This window comes from Parus major, chromosome 3 (assembly GCF_001522545.3).
Source record: "Parus major isolate Abel chromosome 3, Parus_major1.1, whole genome shotgun sequence".
Lineage (NCBI taxonomy): Eukaryota > Metazoa > Chordata > Aves > Passeriformes > Paridae > Parus > Parus major.
In genome coordinates this window covers 51828842-51848970 of record NC_031770.1, presented here as the reverse complement: position 1 = coordinate 51848970, position 20129 = coordinate 51828842, and the positions used below count along the sequence as shown (strand labels likewise).

Genomic DNA, 20129 nt, shown 5'->3' with positions numbered 1-20129 from the left:
GAACATAACTGACTAAATTTTAATATATCTGTTTTAGCTGCCTGAATCAGAATTGATGGTATTAATCTCTGGAATGCTCAAGTCAGAATTTGAATAATTCTTTGGAGATGTAGAGTTCAGTAGGGATCTGTTTTGTCCTTTATTTCCTACCTTATCACTTTTCTTAACCATTCATTATATCTGAATTTCTGAGTGATCACTGTGGTTTGTTGTGCCTTTTATTCTTCATGAGAAGCCTTTAGCTTGATTTCTTATGTTTCTTAATAGTGGCACTATGTTTTCCTGGTAGAAATATTTCTTTGGGCCTTATGTGTTAACTCTGTTATCCAAAAGCATTTTTAACTCCTGTGCCACCTTTCTTATCTCCTTTCCTAGGGCAGTTTTTCCTTGGTTGAATCTTCTACAGTCAGAGTGGCCTCTCACCATTTTGCTGGTTCTACTAATTTTTAAGTGGGAGCCCTTACATAAAATCAAACCTTGAGGGTTTAAGGGTACAAGTTTTAGTGAAATTGGCACCTTATACCCCTTAGTCTTTTGCTTGCAGCTGCACCAAAGCTCAGCTGAATGCAGCAGAGAAAGCAAAGGTAGTCTAAAAACCTGTTTTGCCATTTCTCTGTTTCCTGGAGCAACCAGGCCTTGAAGATACCATACGTTAATGTGAAACGTCCTCAGAAACCAGGTTAAGCTAATCTCTGCCAGTCTCTTTAAGTCAGCCAGTCTCTTTCTGCCATTTAGTGTTATGGTATCTGTCCTGGCACCTAGCTTTTGGAGCACAGGCATCAAATTTAGTGGAGGATCTGCTCACCTGCACTATCATATGTGTTTCAAAGGTCAGTAATTTTTTTCTTAAAATATATTGCTTTTTAATGAGCTTTCTGGGCATTATTAAAAAGACAATTTAGAGAGGGATTGGTTTAGTACACTATTTGGAGTCCGTACTTTATTCTTTCTTGTCTTGAATATCACAAAAGGATATTCAAGGGGGTACTTTGTCTACATCAACATTCATGATCTCTGAAAATTCAGGATAAAACCTGTGTGTCTGCTCTGAAGAAATGAGTCTTCTGTCTTGTACCACATCATAGTGGTTTCCACATAGTACCACACACAAATTTTTATTTAGTGCTTTACGTTCAGTAGTGTGTCTGGTTAGCTTATTTCTTCAGCTATTACTTTAGTGATGCAGCAAGTTTAACTTGCCATCTTGCCTTTTCTATAACTCTTTATCAGTGCTTCAGATCTCAGACAGTGGACAGGAATTGCAAGGGACTGCACAGGTTAAAGATGACCCTCTGCCCATGGGTCATCATTGCTTACAGGCTGGAGATTACTACCCCACCACCCTACCTTGTCAGAAGAGCTGTAGAAGTGCTCTGCTTCTTACTCCAGACAAAGCCATCTGGGTTGGCTTTGGTTGAAGGTCAGTGGAGGGCTCACACTGAATGAGGTAGAAATGTGAGCCTTCAGCCAGCATGGAACAAGTAGGGACAGAAGGACCTTCAGCTTCTATAGCTAGAGGAAGACGAGCTGTCACAGCCCTTAGCCAACAACATTTTCCTTTAAATGAGATGTGCCGGGATAGCTTGGATAGCTACAAGCTTTTATATCATGTTTTCCAACATGATGCTAAGGAGAAATTCTTGAAACTCTTACAGAAAAGTGTACCAAAACCTGTCTTGTAACTGTCCTTGCAGGAGCTTTCCACTGGCCTCCAAAACCTAGCCTTTTATCTGAGGTTATTCTCCAGGCTGTTGATTACATTTTTCAGAGCTGCAGTGTGCTCGGTGATGATTGCGTCAGGACTATCAGTTGTTATTTCCAGGTCCTCAATTTTCTTTGCAACCTCCTGCTGTTTTAATCCCAAACCTTCAAGCTTCCTGTCTATGGAAACCATAGTAGCCTGGAGTAAGTCCAGCCTTCCAGAAATAGGTACTGTATGTTTTATAAAAAATTAGATAATACTGGGTGACCAACGACTGCAGTTGTAGACATTGTCTAACCAAAGGCAGGTAAGCAAGTAAGCCCTTTTAACAGGCTGAAAACCATGTATGAGCATGCTGCCAGATCGTTTGCTGGTCCTAATTTCTTCAAAGGCATGTGAAAGTCACTTATGAGAATCACAGACAAGAGTCTTAAAATGTTAAATCGCTTAAATAATGGTGACCAGTAGGTCATACCATATAGCACACCTGGAAAATAACTTTTCACATAGCTCTTGAAAGCTATCTAATAAAATTATTTTTAAAATACATCCTAAATCAGTTTTCATCGTCTTGGTGAATTTGGTTGTTTTCTTGAACTGCCCACACAGTATCAGACACTTGGTTTGGCATAATTTTCCCCCCATGTCTCAGTACATCATTGTCCTCCCTTCTCCATCCTGGGAGAAGGCGGTGCCTGCAGCAGGCAGCAGCACCAAGCCCAGTGTCTGCTTCCCCCTTCCCGTGGCTCTGGGGAAGGGTGCTTGGCCCGAGCTCAGCCTCACTGATGTGGGCAGGGCCAGCTGGGTGAGCCTTCCACAGAAGGGGGGTGGAGCAGGAGCTGGGGTCAGTCATGGGAGCGCTGGAAACTTCTGCTTGTGGAAATAACATAACCTTTCTGATAAGGGCGCGTGTGGTCAGACATTTTATCTCTGCATTTCTGCAAAAGTGCATGAGAAGGTAAGATTCCCAGTAAGGGCAGAAGCCAGTATTGAAGCCTTTACAAAGGACTTCTTACTCCAGTCAAATGAAGAACATGCCTGTTTTAAAGATCATTGTTGTCTCTGCTGTCTTGGCCCAAGGTGTAAAGAGGCATGGTCCTTGACTTGATCTCTAACACGCACAAAAGCTCTCACTGTGGATACACTTAGAACAAACCTTCACTTTTACTGAAACACTTTTAGTGTGTTGGGTGAGGGAAGATGGACCTCAGGAAAAAGCTGTGCCAGCAAATAACATAATTTTGCTGGTACGATTGAAGTGCTGGGAACACTGTCAGTACAGTGTGCTCAGACAGCTGCACCAGCAGAGCTATCCTATTCTGGATACAGCCTTGTCTTCTGTTCCAGTTTGTCATGCATGATTTATCTTTCTGTCACCTCTTCAGAACCCTAGGCACCTCTCGGCATAAAAAGAAATTAAAACACAATACAGATGAGTCTGCTCTGTATTGGAGTCTTGACCTTTAATATATCAGGTTTTCATATTGCAGCTTTTCCAGCAAATAGGCTGTCCTACAAGAACAGAGGTGCTTTAGTGATCTGCAGAGGTCCTACCTTCGCCATACTTCAGTTTTATTTGCTTTCACCTACCAGCTCTCAAGCTGCCTGAAATGCCTGAGAAGAGATAAGGTTTTCAGATTGCCTGTGAGGTTATAAGCATGAACTCCAGCAGTCCAGCAAAGCAAAAAATTATCATTAAAAATCAGAGAAAACAGCCTGGCAACCTGAGTATTAGAAGGATTGCTTAATGTTTCATCCTGTTTTACCAGTTTAATTTTTATCAGCCTTTGGGGTTTATGTTTTCCCCTTGGTGCTCTCATTACATTTTCCTTCCCTTATTAAAGAAAGTGTTTGCATCTTCCTCTGTGTCTGCATTCCTCTCGAGCAGACTGGTGCATTTCTCCAATAGCAGCTTTGCTGTCAGACCCCTTAGATCAATAAACCATCATAGTTAGTTGTTGAGTATACCAGATCTGAATTTTAAAGATTCACAGTCACACTTAAAATACCTGATGTAAATTTAAAGAGGCATCCGAAGAATTTCTGTACATTGCAGTCATAAAGCTTTGCCAGTAACCTTTTGACCAGATCGCTGTTTGATCGGGTTTTGGTCTCATGTTTTTCTCTGCAACTATTCATGGTGTTGGTGCTCGGTTTTTTTTCTCCAAGAGACAGACAACTCTGTCTTTAGAGAAACAAAACAACTGTGTCAACAGATGGGAGAGAAAATACTGTGTCTGAAATAGTGCTAGGAATAAACCATGTTAAAAATAGGTAGTCTTGCCACAACTGTTTCTTTGGCCAATGTGGAAATCCTTCTTTCCCATACTTGCATGTTATCAAAACTATACTAAAATCCTACTAGAAAAGCTGCCAAATAAACCTACAAAAACATTGCTACAACAATAACTACCCTTTTCCTGCCTAATTTTAACAGTCATGCTAGTAAAAGAGAAAGACTAAGGAAGTTGTGCTACCATGGGAGAGATCTGAACAGTGCCAGGGACTGACCCCTGGCCAGCAGCAACTAAAACACAGCTCTTTCACTTGTGGCTATAGATTTTATTGATGTGACCTTCCTCTCCCCTCCCAACACTACTAGCACAACACCAGAGGTTTGTCAGAATTTTGCCCTTTCTTAGAAGTGTTTCTGCATTCCTAGGCTTGGAGAAAAATAATTTTCCCGTCCCACAAAATATCTGGGGAAAACCCAGAGCAGTTCTGCTAACAAGTTGGGGTTTTTTAATAAGAAAACTCTTTTCCTCTCCAAAACTGGAAAGCAAACTGAACTACCCTTAGCTGTGACTATTACCAGCAGAATTACAGCTGCAGTTTAGACTTTGCATTTCTGCTTTCCATCTGTTGTCTCACTTATTTTTGCTTATTTTATTTTAAGTTTGTCTCCTTGCTTTCAATTGCCTCTTCTGCGTCTCAATTTATCCAATTTTTGGGGCTGACCAGCCAGTTCAGCATTATCACTGTCCTAATAGCTGTAAAGAGGGCAGAGAAGCCCTTCACTGAATGAGTTTTTTTCCATAATGCCTCAGTGTTTTCTTTGGTCCATTTTTGTTTGTGCTTGGTGCTCCATGTTGTGTCATCTGGGAAGAGAGAAGATGTTTGCCTAATGTGCATTTTTCTGGACTTGTTTAATTTCTGAAAACATTTATGCAGTTGGCAGCACCTTTGGGGCAGGGACAGATTGCAATCTCAAACACAGAACAAGTCAGTGCATTGACAGCAGCTGGAGGAGCGGAAGAACAGGTAGAGCCTGGCCCTCAGCGCTCCCTTCCCCACATTCCTCACAGCTTTTTTCTACGGGGACTAGCTTGGGAGCTTGGCAGAAAGCAGCCTCAGGCAGCAGAGCATAATTTAGGGCAGCCCCATGGTATTTGTAATTGATTCTGATATCTGCAAAGGTAGATAAGGCTCCTTCATCTGGGGAGAAGGGCAGAGGCAGGCAAATGGTGCAGCCTGCTGCTGGGCATAAATTCCCCATGACTGGTTCCAGCCCTTTGCAACAGGCTTTTCCTTTCCCACTTGTCTGCAGTCGAGGAATGCTCCTGGGGATCTGTGCTTGGCTGGAAGTTGTCTCTGTTAGATTAATGTTGCTTGCAAAGACAGAAGGAAATTTAAAGGAAAAGAATGGGTTTCAGATGATGTTAGAGGCTGCCCTGTTACTTCAGTCCATCAAGGGAAGAGCCACATTCCTTAGCAAAGTAGTGTGTTTTTTATCCCCACTACTGCCACATGAGGAAAATGTAAATGAATAGTCAAAAGGCCCATTATTTTTCACTATTCTTCCAGTAGATAAGAAAAGCTCTCAATTCACTCTGTGCAAAGGCTCAGTGAGGCTCATCAGCAATATCAGAATATCCCATGGTAGCTTCTTACCTTGTTTTTTTGTGTTGGCTCCTGCCTCTGTGGTCCCTGCAATCCATGAGTAGTATGTATATGTCTGTATATATATGTCCACTCCAAGTATATGTCCCATGGCCTTTTTAAAATTTGTTTTTACTTAACCAGGCTATGGATGAGTTAAGCAGACTAGTACTTTACATGGATTAGTGACAGTTTGATTAACAGCTGAATTCTACCTTCTTCCAACCTGATGAGCTCCAAAGGAAATCAAGGGAAGTTTTGTGCAACATCCTCACTCTGTGAAAAAATAATATTCAAAAAGATGCACACTACCTATTCACTTTTGACTTGAGTACATGCTTTGCTTTGCTGAATTGACTTTACTGATTAGAGATGGAATTAAACATATGCTTAAATGACTTGTTTAGCTGTGAATGAGGTTGTGTAATTTCTCCTCCAGAGCTTTCTTCCCAAATCAGTGATAGTAGGCTCAGGCCACAGTGACAGAGAGGTGATGCAGTTGTAATGGGCAGGATCAGCCAATTAAGACTTATGCCTTTTGTATTGTAAAATGACATTTTGCTTCTTCATTGCTGCCAGTTTCAAATTATGGTTGTGAATTGTGGTAAAGTGAATATGGTTTTATGGGGCAAGTATAGCAAAATATTTTGCTTCAACTGTAGAAGTACATAGCTAAGAGCTCTTGTGTGGCTGTGTCCAAGCTAACTGCTGTTACACTGCCTTGATTTTCAGGTTCTTTCATTCTTGTGTTGGACACAAAAATCATTAGAAAACATTCACTGGCAGAATTTAATAGCATATATTTAGAACATGAAATAAAGAAGCCAGACATTGGTGGTGCACCATAATCTTTTAGTAATTTGTTTAACTTCACTTCTCCACGCATGCAAGAGAATAAAATAGAAGTTATTAAAATAAAATTGATTAAAAAAAAATAAAAACCTTCACATTTGTGATTATGTAGGGTTTTTTCCTTTAAAACGCCACCTATTTTTCTTTTTCTTAGAGTCAGTGGTGATCGGAAAACGTGAAAAATTGCAAACAAAACTAAGGAGAAGTTCAAGTTAGCTGTGGAGCCAAAAGTGTGATTCAGTAGCTGAAAATATCCCTGCGCTTCATGCATCAAACTCAAACACCGTGCTTTGGCAACGCCCCCTGGATTAGAAGCGGAGTTTGAGGTCATTCCTCCTCCAGCCTGCCATGTATGGATAGGGCCCACGCTCATGACAAATTACTGGCTTACTGAGCACACCCCAAGAGTGGTGCAGAGGGATCTTGCCTCACTGAGGAGGACCAAAGACTTCACTGCTGCCTTTCTCTTGGTAGTCCTAAGACCTGGAGGACCAGAGTGGAGGGACTGGGAGAGAGGACACTTTAAAAAGTCCCTTTCTAGATGTGGCAATAACAAGGGATAGTGAGGTAGTTTCCTTGTAAAGAGATCCCATGATGTCCAGCAGAAGTGCTATAGAAGTGTGTGCTCAGAGATGGTCTGGTGGCCGGGTCAGATTTTCAAGACAAATGATCAGCTGCCAGTGATGGTGTTACGCTGGGGCTGCCAACCTGAAACAGCAGTTATGTAATCCTGTGCTGTACAAGTTGTCTCTGCAACTGTCCAAGACTGATCCCAGCTTATCTGGTCTAAATTCAGACTGCCTTGAGTGCAGTCTATACTTTTAACACCAGACTCATTGAGCTCTTAGTTTTATTTTATAGGGAACCTTGGCTTAGATTTTGCAGGTAACAAAACTCTGTAAACAGACCCTAGGTCCTTAGATTGTTTTCCCTGCTGACAAAACTATTGCTCACAGACATCCCACGTCCCTCCTGATATCCTGCATGTCTGACCAGTTGCCAGCTTCTCAGAGACAAGTTAGCTTTCACCTATTGCTGAGATTGTCCAGCACTATGGCCATTACTCTGCCATGGGCTTGATGTTGCAATGGTCTTTCCATGGAGATGGTTTTGACAGCTCAGGTGATTGCCATGGTCTAGGGATACCTGCTATGTTGCAGCCTACCTGCTTAGTGGCCTTAGTGACCACTTAGTGCCTCTGCCTCAGTTTTTTCATTGTGCACCTGGCTACATTGGTTTCCCCAAAGTTTTCCCAAACCCATTGGGTTTTTTTGGGTGTCATAGCAGGGTAGTCATTAAAAGAGAGAATGGAAGCCAAGGCCACTCAGTGTGGGAGGTTCCTCATGCTGATTTTGCCAGAGTCTGTTTTGCCAAAGAGCGTGTTTGGATCCCATGGAGCGGGAGCTTTACCTAGAATCCTATCTTGGGCTTGGCTGAGACCTGATGTTTTCATTTTCCCGGCCTACTCTCGGAGGATCGCCAGATGTACTCCCATCTTCCTGCCAGCTGCCTGCACAAACAGCCCTCTTGGCAGCAGCAGGCTGGGCAAATGGGTTGAGCAATGTGCGTTTGAGGACACCGTGTCAATTGTCAGCTTGACCATTGTCTAAAAGCATCAAGCCTGGTTGGTGAGGGTGCTCGTCTCAGCTGGCAGTGTCTAAACTGTTATTTGCTGTGAGGTTATGGACCTATACTTAGGGGGATGTGCTCTTGCTAATTTAGCTCCTGGCTGAAGTGAAAAAAAGTAACCCAAAATCATAGTTTCAGTGGTGGCAGCAAAATAAGCTTCTGTGCAGATTGGGCTCTGAAGACAGAGGAGATAACATAGGGAGGCTCCCAAGAAGAAGTTAGGTTCTTGGTTTTAATAAAGTGAATTACCTATGTGTAAAGTAAACAAAGTTCATAGATGTTCCATTTAGTTAAATTTTGTTTGAATTGCAGAGCCTGAGAGACAAAAAAAACAGCTCCACTAAGATACATGCAATAGTAAATATGTCTATTCTTTATTTATATAATTTGTATAAATATGCATATATGGATATATACATATAATTATGTGGATAAACACATACGTATGCATATAAATTTATGCATGTACAAATTTGAACTAACTGAAATTTTACATGGATTTCTTGGTGCTCTTTGCATTGAGATCTGCAACATGGTGTTAGCAGGATACCAAAATGAAGAAAAGCTGTCTACAAAACAAATTTAAATGGACTATCATACTCCTACTGAGAAAATTGTGGAAAACAAAAGAAGCATATATTCTGAAAAATAAATCAGGCTTCAAATCTCTTCCTGTTTTAATAATGAAGACAAAAATGTTTACAGCATAGAGACATTTGAATCAAAAAATAAATTATATGCCTTTTACTTTGGAAGTAGCTCAAGATTTGAGCCATTAATTTTATCAAACTGGTTGTAGAAAACCATATTTCTGCTGTATCAGGAGCTGACAGAATGACCTGGAACTAAGAGGGCAAAGGTAGAGTTGCTTTAAGTATTTTAATTCATCTATTCAAAGATGATTTGTGGGAACACATTAAGAACACCAGTAAACTAATGGGAGTAATTTTCTTCCACTTTTTCCAAATTCAATTGCATATGGTATGATTGCATTTGATCAGGGCATGAACATCATTTCACAGATGATTGTCTTCTGGCATTGATCATACGAAGTCAATTTAAAGTATGACATTGCTTTTACCTTCCTCATGTCAGGAGACTTTTTTGCTTCTAGTCTTAGCTGGGGTAGCTATCAAATTGTGTGTATAATAAATCGTTTTGTTTAGAGAGCGATAACTATAAAATATTGCTCATTTGGAGCAAAAGTGCTGCGATTGAGATTGATGCCTGGAACTTAATGCATCATAGCTGCAATCAAACAGATTTTAGACTTCTTATTTCTCCCATTACAGATGATAATTCACAGAGTCCTATGGACCTTCTGTGTTTGAAAAGGAGAAAAGGATCAAAAAGAAAAATGAGAAAATGAAAAAAATTAAAATATTAAAAAATCCACTCTGGCTTCACCCTCTCTGCATATTACAGTACAGAAGTTTTTATGGTCAATTCATTGCATTAAGTCAGAAAATATCTATAAATAGAGAACTCATGCAAGATGGTTTAGAGTGGGAGATTTACATATAGCCCCACTGTTTTGAGTTACCAGATGTGAATTCAAGTGTTTTGTTGATGCACTGCAGAAGTGTGCACATTTTTCTACCTGTATTGCCTGGCTCTTTTTTAGTACAAATTATTCTGTATAATCCTGGAGCCTGGCTGCAACTTCATGGCACCTTACAGACCTGGTCAATGTGAGGCTTTAGGTAAATTCCCAAACCATGGTAGGTTACAGTCTGTGCTGGAATGCTGTCTTTTGCAATACAGTCAAGGAGTGACACAGGCATGGCTTTATTTGCCCTTTGTACACTTGAAGCAATATCCCCTGTTTACTGTACTATTTCAGAATCTTTGAATAATTAACAGTAAAATATTATCCAGTTGCTTTCCAAAAATGTTAGTTTCTGATTAAAATACACATGAGATTTCTGACTTTTTTTGCTTTGGAAGGTGCACAGGAATCTATATCCTTGTATACCCCCCTACCCTCAACAGACCTTACTGTGTCAGTTTAACAAATACATAGGAAGTAACATAAAGCAAAGATTCTGTTGTTGATACATGGTATTGATTCATTCTTATGGTCAGATGATGCAGATGTCTCTGTTACATTTTTGTTTCACCACTGAAGGTGTAGTTTTACAACTAGAAAATGATTACAGAGATTGCCAAGGCTGCTAGCAGTCTTTCAAAAGCAGATGGTGTAAGAGTCATTATCAGAGCACTTCGGCCTGTGTTTCCAGGTCCCATGTAAAAGGCTATTCCCAGAGCGTTTGAGAGGCAAAGTTCAAATTGGAAAAGCTCTTCCAAACAGTGAGACATGCTGTGATTTTCATACTCTCATTTCCCTTCTGATGAGCTTGTCTATTCATAGTCCCAGCAGCTGGCAAACAACTGCAGGAGATTAAGAGAGTCATGACCAGGTATGACCAAATAGAATCACAGAATCATTTAGGTTGGAAGTCCAGCTGTTAACCCAGCACTGCCAAGTTCATGACTAAGCCTCATCCCCAAGTGCCACATCTGCATGCCTTTTAAATACCTCCAGGGATGGTGACTCAACCACTGCCCTGGGCAGCCTGTTCCAAGGCTTTACAACTCTTTCCACAAAGAAGTTTTTTCCTAATATCCAATCTAAACCTCCTCTGATGCAACTTGAGGTCATTTCCTTTTGTCCAATCATTTGTTAGTCGTAAAAAGAGACCTATCAATTTATAAACACTAGAAAATGCTCAGCAGTGGTGCTTGCATTGCTGTCTGTCTTTGGTGGGCAGGCATTGGAGACACATTAATTTTCTTCTGAAGCAAAAGAACAAAGGATCACTCAAATTTTTATTAATGCAGTGATAAAAACAAATTAAAAGTTCCTGGTTTTACTATCCAAACAATAATTCTGGGAACTTTAATTAGGCAGCAAAGTCCTGTTTGGTGACACATGTGTTGTCTGGGCTTGATAGAGACAGAAACAGAAAGCAGGTTTGCTGTTCCTTCAGACCATGTCATGCTTGCTAGAGCCAGTGCTGCTGAGAGATGCTAGGTTAGTAAGGAGATGCACTTCTACTGGCAGGACAAAACCCTGCTGTCCTTAACCAGATCTGGGTTTGGATAATATTTTGCCTCCTTGTAAGTAATGATTAAGTTTCTTAAATACTCGGAAACTGATCCAGCCTGCATTGAATGCATCAGATGCTAGAGTATTCTTTGAGGAACCATGCTGAAGACAGTGAGATAACCACAGCAAGAGGAAAGACATTGGATCCCATCAGTTTTGAGCTAAAATAAGTTAAGGCAAAATGGAATATAGTGTGCCTTATGGATTTCAATTTAAACCCTCTCTATGAAGTCAGAGCAGCAGGAGTGTAGTTTTGTTCCATAAATGACATCGCTTATGGCTTTATTCTCTTTTCGTGGAAGTCTTTTCTTCTGCCAGGGTGCCATAGAGAGGATTGAGTGTAAATGAGATTAAAACCCCTTGTCTTTAGGTTGCAGATAGGATAAACAAGTTCATGATGCATATTAATTAAAAATAACTTTGTGCAAGTGTAGCTAGCATCACTAAAAACAGTTCAGCCTGTGGAAGTAGAGGGGGATCTGCTTTAGGGCTGGAAGGTGTCCATGCCACACCAGGGGGAGGATGCTACAGTCCAGAGTACCCCATGGTCCTTCTGAAGGATGAGAGAATAAGGACTTGTGACTTCTTTATTGCTTTGCTTTGCTTTTTTGGCTGGGACATGTTTCAGGTCAGTTGTAAGAGTAGCGATTGTAATGCTGGCCCTGCTAAATACAGTGTTTTGCCCTTGAGTAGAGCTGTGCCAAGGTTTCACCAGCAGATTAAAACCATATTGGGCCGTGTCTGTTCAAAGGTTCAGAAGTGATTCCTGGCTTTACACCCAGACAATTTCCTAGAAAGCTGTAGATTGGTGTGATAAAGCGCCAGGGGCTGCAGCCAGAGCATGTGTTATTTCATATACTCAGATGCCTGTATAGACTGCTGTTGACATTGCTGGTCAATAACACATTATCATTGCTATTTGTTTTTGTTGCTGGTAGCAAACATTGCAGGGAAAAACAGCAGAAGTGTATCTGTTTTGCTTCCAGCCAGTTCAGGCCTGCTTTACCTTTCAGCTTTTGGCACCCTGTTTCCACTGGCTCACATCTGTGCTCTGGTAGCTGTGGAACACCCTGTGTTGCCCACCCCACAGAGGACAGGCTTTCCCTGCTGGAAGCAGAAGGAAGTTTGCTTTGGCTTCAGGGTATGGTATGGTCAGGCCACAGGCACAAACCTGCAAGTTAGGTGTGATAAGTTTGAGATTTTCCTCTCCAAGTCCTTTGACATGCTCCTCTACCATGACTTGTGTAAGCCCTTGAGGAGCACATACCTTCTTCTGATCACCTGAGATGGTAGCCAGCCAGGGCCCAGTGACACAGCCAGGGAAAAAGAGCAGGAGAAGGGGTGACATGAGCTGCACTTCTTGCTGGAACCCTGTGCAACCCTGTAGTGCTGCCCTGTGCAGGAGCACATCCACCTGGGATGCTCACACTTGTTGTGACCCATCACATCACCTGGGATCTCACATGAGGGTATTCAGGGATGCAGGGAAGCCTGAAAAAAAGTGCCCTGAGCAAAATGCATGTGATTGTCTGTATATTCACAGGAAGTGCTTTCTTTTTGGTCTTTCCCAGAGTGCCATCATATGTAAGGAGAAATGTAAGGATTATGACTGTTTTTCATAGTGTATACTAATAACTTACTTTCTAGAACATACTAGCATCATATGGAAAAGGGAATTCCTAGAGGTGACCTCACTTTTCTAGCACAGTGCTAAATAGGAAAGAAGCAGGATGAAAGGCAGTCACGTTGCTCTGGTTCAAGAACAGGAAAGTATTTGCATTTAATTAAAAATTATGTTCTCTTAAGTTAGGATTTGGGCATGATGTTTTCAAAATTAGACAGAAATTTGGCAGAACACTTGGATTGACAAGGCCTAAATGTAAAGGTGCTCCAAAGACACTTCATGCTTTGTGTTATATACCCTGCTTTTTGTATATATTATGTTTGAAAAGACGTCATTTTATGCAGCTACTGGCCCTGTATGTCTGTTGTTTTCACTTTGCCATGCATTAGTTGATGTGTATTCTAGCCCACAGCAAGCTGGAAGCCACAGGAGAGCTGCTGATTTCTGGTGCCACATTGCTCTGAAGGTAGCAAGAAGGACTGTGACAATCTCTGAGGTTCTTACATGTACTGATGTAGCCAACACCACAATGTCAGCTAGTTACAAAATCAAACAGCAAGCTGAATTGACCACAGTCGTTAAAAATCTTTAACATTTGTTTTCCAAATAGGTGGAGGAGAGAGTCAACAGCCATATTTGCTGGAGTAGTGAACCAAATTGCTTTGACTGGAACCATTACTCACTTGCACCTTTGATGGCAGCAGCCAGGTAGGAGAGCGAAGGAAGGGTGGTTTTGTGTGAGCTGAGGGAACGGGTCTGAGAGCACAGTTTTTCCTTCTCAAAGGGCTTCATGTGGAAGTCACTCACACTTAAATCCTGATTACGTATTCTTTTGTTACAGCTGAAGTCAGCTTTTGCTGAAATTAGAGACATTTCTCTTTTGGGGCAGGTTTTTGTGAATTTGGAAGTGATGTCTTTGCTTTGTCCACATATTTGGTTTTCTGTTTTCCCTTCTCTTACTCAATTCTTGTATCAAGTATCCAGAGACTCTACTTCTTGAACTAAACAAGAAGAAAAGTATGCTTGTGGAATACAAGATATGGGGGGGGGGGGGGGGGGTGAGGATTTTATATCTGACATATCTGGGGATTTTTATTTACTTTGTCCTAAAATAAAAGTTGGTGATTTCTGCTTGTCAATCTTGCCATTTCAAGTGCACAGTACTTTTCAAGGTTTAATTTTTCCTCTGGATCTTGAACACTTGGGCATGAAGAAACTGCATTTATGAAAGTGCTGATGTTGTTGTATGCAATAACACCCAACATAGCTTAGAGTTGGTGGATCCCCAGCAGAGGTCTTACTGTGACATCAGATAGTTCAGAAGACAATTTATCTTGTCAAGAAAAGGTCAATTTTCAGCTACTGATTGCAATGCCATGTTTATTTGGGTTGGTAGTTCCAAGTCGGTCAGTTTTCATGTTCACAGTCTCAAAAACTGTGCCTGTGTACACACAGTTACTTTTGTTACTTTTGTTGCTATAGGAGACCTGAAGCACCGAGAAGCTCCTCCTCTCTCATCTTCTTTGGTCAAAGAATTGTTAGCCCTTAGAATTTAATAAATTTAATAAGACATGCTTGAGAGAGTGAAAGGTTAAGGAAAGTTTGATCTCTCCCATTGATCTTTTTTTTTCCTTTTTTTCTGTTTTTTTTTGAATTATCCAATATTTATTTTCAGCCATAGAACCTAGGTGTCTAAGGAAGACCCTGGAGGTTCTCATGTGATATCATGAGCACAGGAGAAGGTGTTCAAAGAAAGCACAAAACATATTTTGAGATAACCCCGCCTGATTTTTCAGAATTATGTAAATAATGTTGGACCTATATTCCATTCTATATATGAACTCAGTGAAAGAAGGGATTAAATTGAGAAAGGCAATCCCTTGAACCTTTGCTCAGCACTGGAACTGATCCCAAATATTCTGCATCCAGGATGGTGCTATATGGGATATCTGTTCTTATGGGTCCCTCTCAAGCTCCCTGCAATGGGAGTTGTGGGTATCTGCCTTGCTCTCTTTCCCCTCTGCAGTCTCTGAGAGCAACCGAGATGTTTCTGCACAGCCTGGGATCAAAGCTGGGTGGGCGAGAGGGTGTGAGCTGATGGCTGTCAGCAGGGCTGTTACCCCTGCCAGAGGTCCTGTGGAATTTCTGTTTAAAGTTCAGCAGGAAAATAAGCTGTCCTCATGCACCCCTGAGCTCTGTTGCCAGTTTGGAAAGCATTAACAGCGTGTGAAATTTATAAGGAGGAGTAATGGAACACTGCTGCAGTATGGAAACCTGGCCATGTCCTGACTCACCAGGCAGGATTTAAGTGGAAAATTGAGAACTTTGGTACACAAGGGGTATGGTGGCTGTCCTCTGAAATGGGATTTTATCATACATTTTTCAGGTTTTGTTAGCGTGTAACTTAATGGCACTTGTGTGCATTGGGCCCTCATTGCTGTGGCTCTTGTACACTGGGAGCTCTCCCCCATAATGCGTCAGCCAAGTAATAGCACACTTCACTTTTTGTTTAGAACAATTGAATTTTGGAATAGATGCTCTCAATTAACATAGCTCAAACCAGTGTTATTGTAACTATGATGATATGTGCCACTACCTCCTGTGCTAAGGATATTAAGGCAAGCACTTAATACTGGTAGGGTGGGAAATATGCTGTGTGAGCTAATAAAAGGCTCCCATTAAGAAATGGAACACACAGGTGAGTTTACAGGTGAAAGCTTGCATGAAGTCTGATTCCACCACTAGGCACGGGGTGGTAGGGAGGCACATTTTCTCCAAGGACCAGAGCATGCAATGCTGCCAAACCAGCAGTGCCAGGCATCCTTCAGGCAATGTTTCCTGCAGCTGAGCAAGATTGCAAGCTGTGGTATGGAGGACTAGCTGCTTCATTTTGGCTGAGAATCCTTTGAAGATACTGGTCCTGATTCTCTACTGCCTGAAACCTTTTGCTATTTATACCTGGGTAAAGTGAATGCCGAGCGAGCATAAAATACCACTACGCTAGTGCTAAAGGAGCTGTTATCCACTTTGCCCAAATATAAATGACTATGCAAAGGGTGAAGCAAGTTCAAGGTCTCTCTTTTTGTTGTGACATTGCCCCTGGATCCTGCTGCTCATTCCCGACAGTGTGAATAGAAGGAGGCTGAATCTTCCTGTAGGTTTGAGCTTAAGATGTGCAAACTCGGGGAAGTGAGAGCACTTGCTTCTGGTCCCGCTTGTAGCCAGAGGGAGGCAAAACACGTTTCTTCTTTCACGGAGGGGGCCGAGCGGGGTGGCTGGACAGCAAATCCATTCGGCAGCTCCCTGACAGCCTGTGCCGGGAGGGGGATGAGGTCCAGAGGAGGTAGAAGTGGGCTCTGCGCTCTCCAGCCTCGCAGCTCCGGGCACGGAAGGCCGGGCGGGGGCGGGCGGGATGTGGAAGGAAAAGCCCGAGCGCAGCTGCCGCTGCCAGCGCTCGTCCCCTCGGGCAGCTGCGGCACCCTTCTGTTCGCCTTCTGCTTATTTCAGAGCCTCCCCACCCCCAAAAAACCGAAACCAACGCCCAGAGCCGTAAAAATCAGCGCTTGTTTAATGAAATCTAACAACTTCATTTCCCCCCCACACACAGTGTGCGCGGCCCGTGCAGCCGCAGCGCATCCCGCCTATTGGAAGGGCACGGTCCTTGAAATGCTCTGGCACCGCCAGCTGCTGCTCTCCAACTGCAGCGGAGACAGATAAGGATATCGTGGAGGAGAAATTTGGCGTATTATAAAACCGAATCCTTAAAAAACCTGCGTACTTTTGGCAGGATTTCATGTCTTGTAAATAGAACCCATATATATTCATGCGTATTTTAAGCAGAATATAGTGTACTGCAATTTCTGCCATCCAAGCAGATATCTTGGTAGAGGAATTTTAAAAACGGAGCTTTTTTGTTGTTTTTGTTTGGTTTTTTGGTTTTTTGTTTTTTCCCTGTAGCCAGTTAAATACCAAGGCCAGCATTCCGTGTCAGGCATCCTGGCCCAGGGGCTCCCAGGTGTCCACATACCTGCCAAAGGCAATGCAGGAGTTCAGGAGATGACCCTGCACAGGGTGAGGGCATCAGTGGCTGGCTCTCCCTCAGCTGAGATGTGTGGGGATGGTGTGCTGCAATGGACACTGCTGTGAGAAAGGTACTTTTAAAAAGCAAGACATGCAAATGGTCTTGAAATACAGGCAGCTGGAAGGATTCTTTAGAAATAAACCCAGATAAACCTCTATGTGTTTAATTTCTTTATAATGCTGCAAGTACCCTACTTTTTGCTGGGGACAGGGGGTCATACCAGCATGAAGACTTGAACCACTGAATCCCCCACTTGATGACATTCGTTTTATTTAACTTCCAAGACATGTATATACTTATTTGCATCTATATTTCCCTCTGTCTAAAAATATCTTAAGATAGATTTGAGGCTTACAGCTTCAATTACGGCATGGAGGGAAACATTGCTATTTTAAATCTGCCAATGGCATATATGTAGAACTATTGTTACATACCATGCCATAGTAACCCTAAATAATTTCGAAATATAAGCAGGGCACTATACTACAATGTCTGTCTTTAAAAGTAATCCTATGAACCTTGCTGTGTTCTAGACAAAATTTGAAGAATTTACATTTTTGAAAAATTACACTCCAGCGCCCCATGCAAATCAGTGTGAATGGAGTCTCTTGCTCACTGACACTTCACTGAAAAGTTCTGAGACTGCAAAGTTTCAGCCAGTTGGGAAGCTCAGATCCACATTAGCAGTTACCTCCAGATGGCTGCACTTTCATCTGGTACTAAGCCTTCTAGCATCTCAGCGTTTGCATGTTTGGGATGGTGATGTGTACTGTTCCACTTGTTTTTGCCAGAAAATGTACAGGGCATTGTATGTTAAGTTTTGACACATGGTGTAGCTCAAAGAAGAGGTGAGAAAGAGAGTGTGGGGAGAGAGAAGGGACAAGGAAAAGAGGAGGACAGGAAAAGAAAGGAATAAGAAAATGTAGCAAGGGAAGTTTTTGTCAGTGTAATGAATTCAGCCTGACTGGCAAATAGAATCTGACTGCAAGTTGTGAATTTCATTGAATTTGATCCAAGAAAGACACAGCTGAGCAATCTGCAGGAAGCAATCTTTTCCTAGAAGTATGCAGCTCCAAACTGTACAAATTCTTCCACTGGTCGTAAAATGTCTGTCTGCCACTGAACCTGTGCAATCAGATACTTTTGAAGAGAAAGTGTTGTACTGAAAGAGTCAACTGAAGAATAACAAAAATATCACTAAATGTAGAGTTTTGAAAGAAAAAAAACCTATATAATTTGAAGTTGGCCAATGAAGCCTTAGTGATAAGGACAGTTAATCATTCTGGTGCAGCTGCTTCCTGACATTTCTGCAAAATGTTGTGGAAAAATTAATGAAGGTTTGTTCAGTAATGGTTTCAAGCTTGGCTAGTGGAAAATATGACAGTATTTCCATCGTCAATTAAGAGCAAGCAAGGCCCTTTTTTTCCGTAGGGGAAGTGGTATGCAGTTTGTAGTGCACAGGAAACTGTAGACTTGAGAGCAGCTGTGTGATAGTAACAGGTATGCAGAGAATATGGAGAAGGGCCCAGGCCCTCTTCTCTTATCACATGTGCTTCAGTGTAGTACAAGCAGCTCTGTTATATACTGGAAATGCGGGCTGCTTACGCTATCTACCATGTGGGGGTATTCCTTCGAGTGTCTGGCTCTGAAAATAAATGCCCTTCTTGTCACTTCAGTAACAAAGCCTGCATTAATAAGGCCTTCATTGCAGTTTTATTGCTGTGACGTCAGAAGAGATGAGTTCTTTCAGGTGGAGAGAGACAGAATTTTTTTTGCCTATCTGAAATTCTAGTTACTTACAATTCTCCCTCGGGGTGTCTGCTTGTCGTAGCCGTGCAGCATGCCCTGGTGAGCACATCTGGTTGCTGCTGTGCTGCCTGGGTGCAGAGCAGCAGTGGGGCTAGAGGGGAGCTCGCTGGCCTTGTGTGCAGTAGGGGCATGGGCTGTGTGTGCCAACTCGGTGTCGTGTCTGTGTGTGTCTGTGTGTGTGTGTGTGTGTGTGTGTGTGGTGTTGCAGATAGCCAAGGAAGCATGGCCAGCGGGTGCATTCTTGTTGCAGATCAGCATAGCTGAAGGTCACCGTAGCAGCTGAGCAGTGGCCTTTGTCCACTCCTTCACCCTGCAGCCCCTGGCAGGCAGCCAGCTGCCTAAAGCCTCCTCCAATGGCACCTTGGGGCTGTGGCTTCTGCCAAAGCTCCGCTGTGCTTGAGCTTCTTCAGCCCAACTTGGTTTGGGGTATGCTGGATCCTCTCTGTGCTTGAATAGACTGTATGGGGCAGAAGGCCGTCAGGAAAGAGACAGTTTCACTCTTTGGAATAAATTGTGAAGACCAGTCCCATACAGCCAGTAGAATTTTCTTTTTTGCTCAAAAGGTTCAAAGTTTTATTTTGTGTTAAAAATGCATTAGTGTGGAATGTCCAGGTCTGGTACAGAAACACTGTAAATCAGTGCTCAGTACCTTTCTAGTACCTTTCTGGACTGTGAGGTTTTGTACAAGCCTGCCACCTTTTTTCTTCCTCTGACTTTCTGAGATACTTTGAGCTGTACCATAAACATGATTTCTAGCCTATTTTCACAGTATGATGATCCATGCTGAAGTGGTGGATAAAAGATGCATTATAATGAATGGTTTATGCTTTCCTAATATCACTCTGTAAATATCACTTACTCAATGCTCCTGCAAATTTGGAAGACCCTTAGCAAGCTTGCTAAAATGTTTGTCTTGCTCTCTCTAATGGTAGCTGTAGAGTGTGTAGTTCTTATTGACAGGTTTAAGCCAGTGTAAAACAGTTAATAATGACAGACTTGTATCCATGATTTGTGACTATTCACATAAGCACATAAAAGTCAGCAAAGAGTGAACCAAGTTCTCTCTGCCTGATGCTTCTCACAGGCCACTATGAGAAGCTTCATTATCTTAAATGAAATGAATCTTAAATGAATCATTATCTTAAATGAATCTTCCAACCTGCAATCCCTAGTGCAGGTAAACCTGTTGCTGGAGTCAGTGACAGCTTTACCAGTATCAGAGTTATCAGAGCATTAGAGACAGCTCATGTAAGAGCCTCTAGTTAGTCTTGATTTGGGACATTAAGAGATTAATCCTGCAAGCACCCCATCTGTAACCACGTGCATGCTGCCACTGCAGTCAGTATGCCCTCATGCCCACAGTGAGATTGCTTGTGTGCTGCAGGGTGTGCTCCAGGAGTAAGGGAAAGACGAGGGCTTTGCTTTTGCAGTTTATCTGATGTGG

At 42.2% G+C, this 20129-nt stretch overlaps 1 protein-coding gene across 8 annotated transcripts in view; it reads left to right on the top strand.

Moving 5' to 3' along the window:
• HIVEP2 (HIVEP zinc finger 2) overlaps window positions 1-20129 on the top strand; it is a 137688-nt gene that overhangs the window by 71776 nt on the left and 45783 nt on the right. For 5 of the 8 annotated variants that reach the window (XM_015620959.3, XM_033512724.1, XM_015620958.3 and 2 more), the window contains one exon: window positions 13406-13503. The exons of the other annotated variants lie outside the window; for them this stretch is intronic. The gene's annotated coding sequence lies outside the window, so the exon portion shown is untranslated. The remainder of the gene's footprint in view (window positions 1-13405; window positions 13504-20129) is intronic. 8 annotated transcript variants of the gene reach the window in all.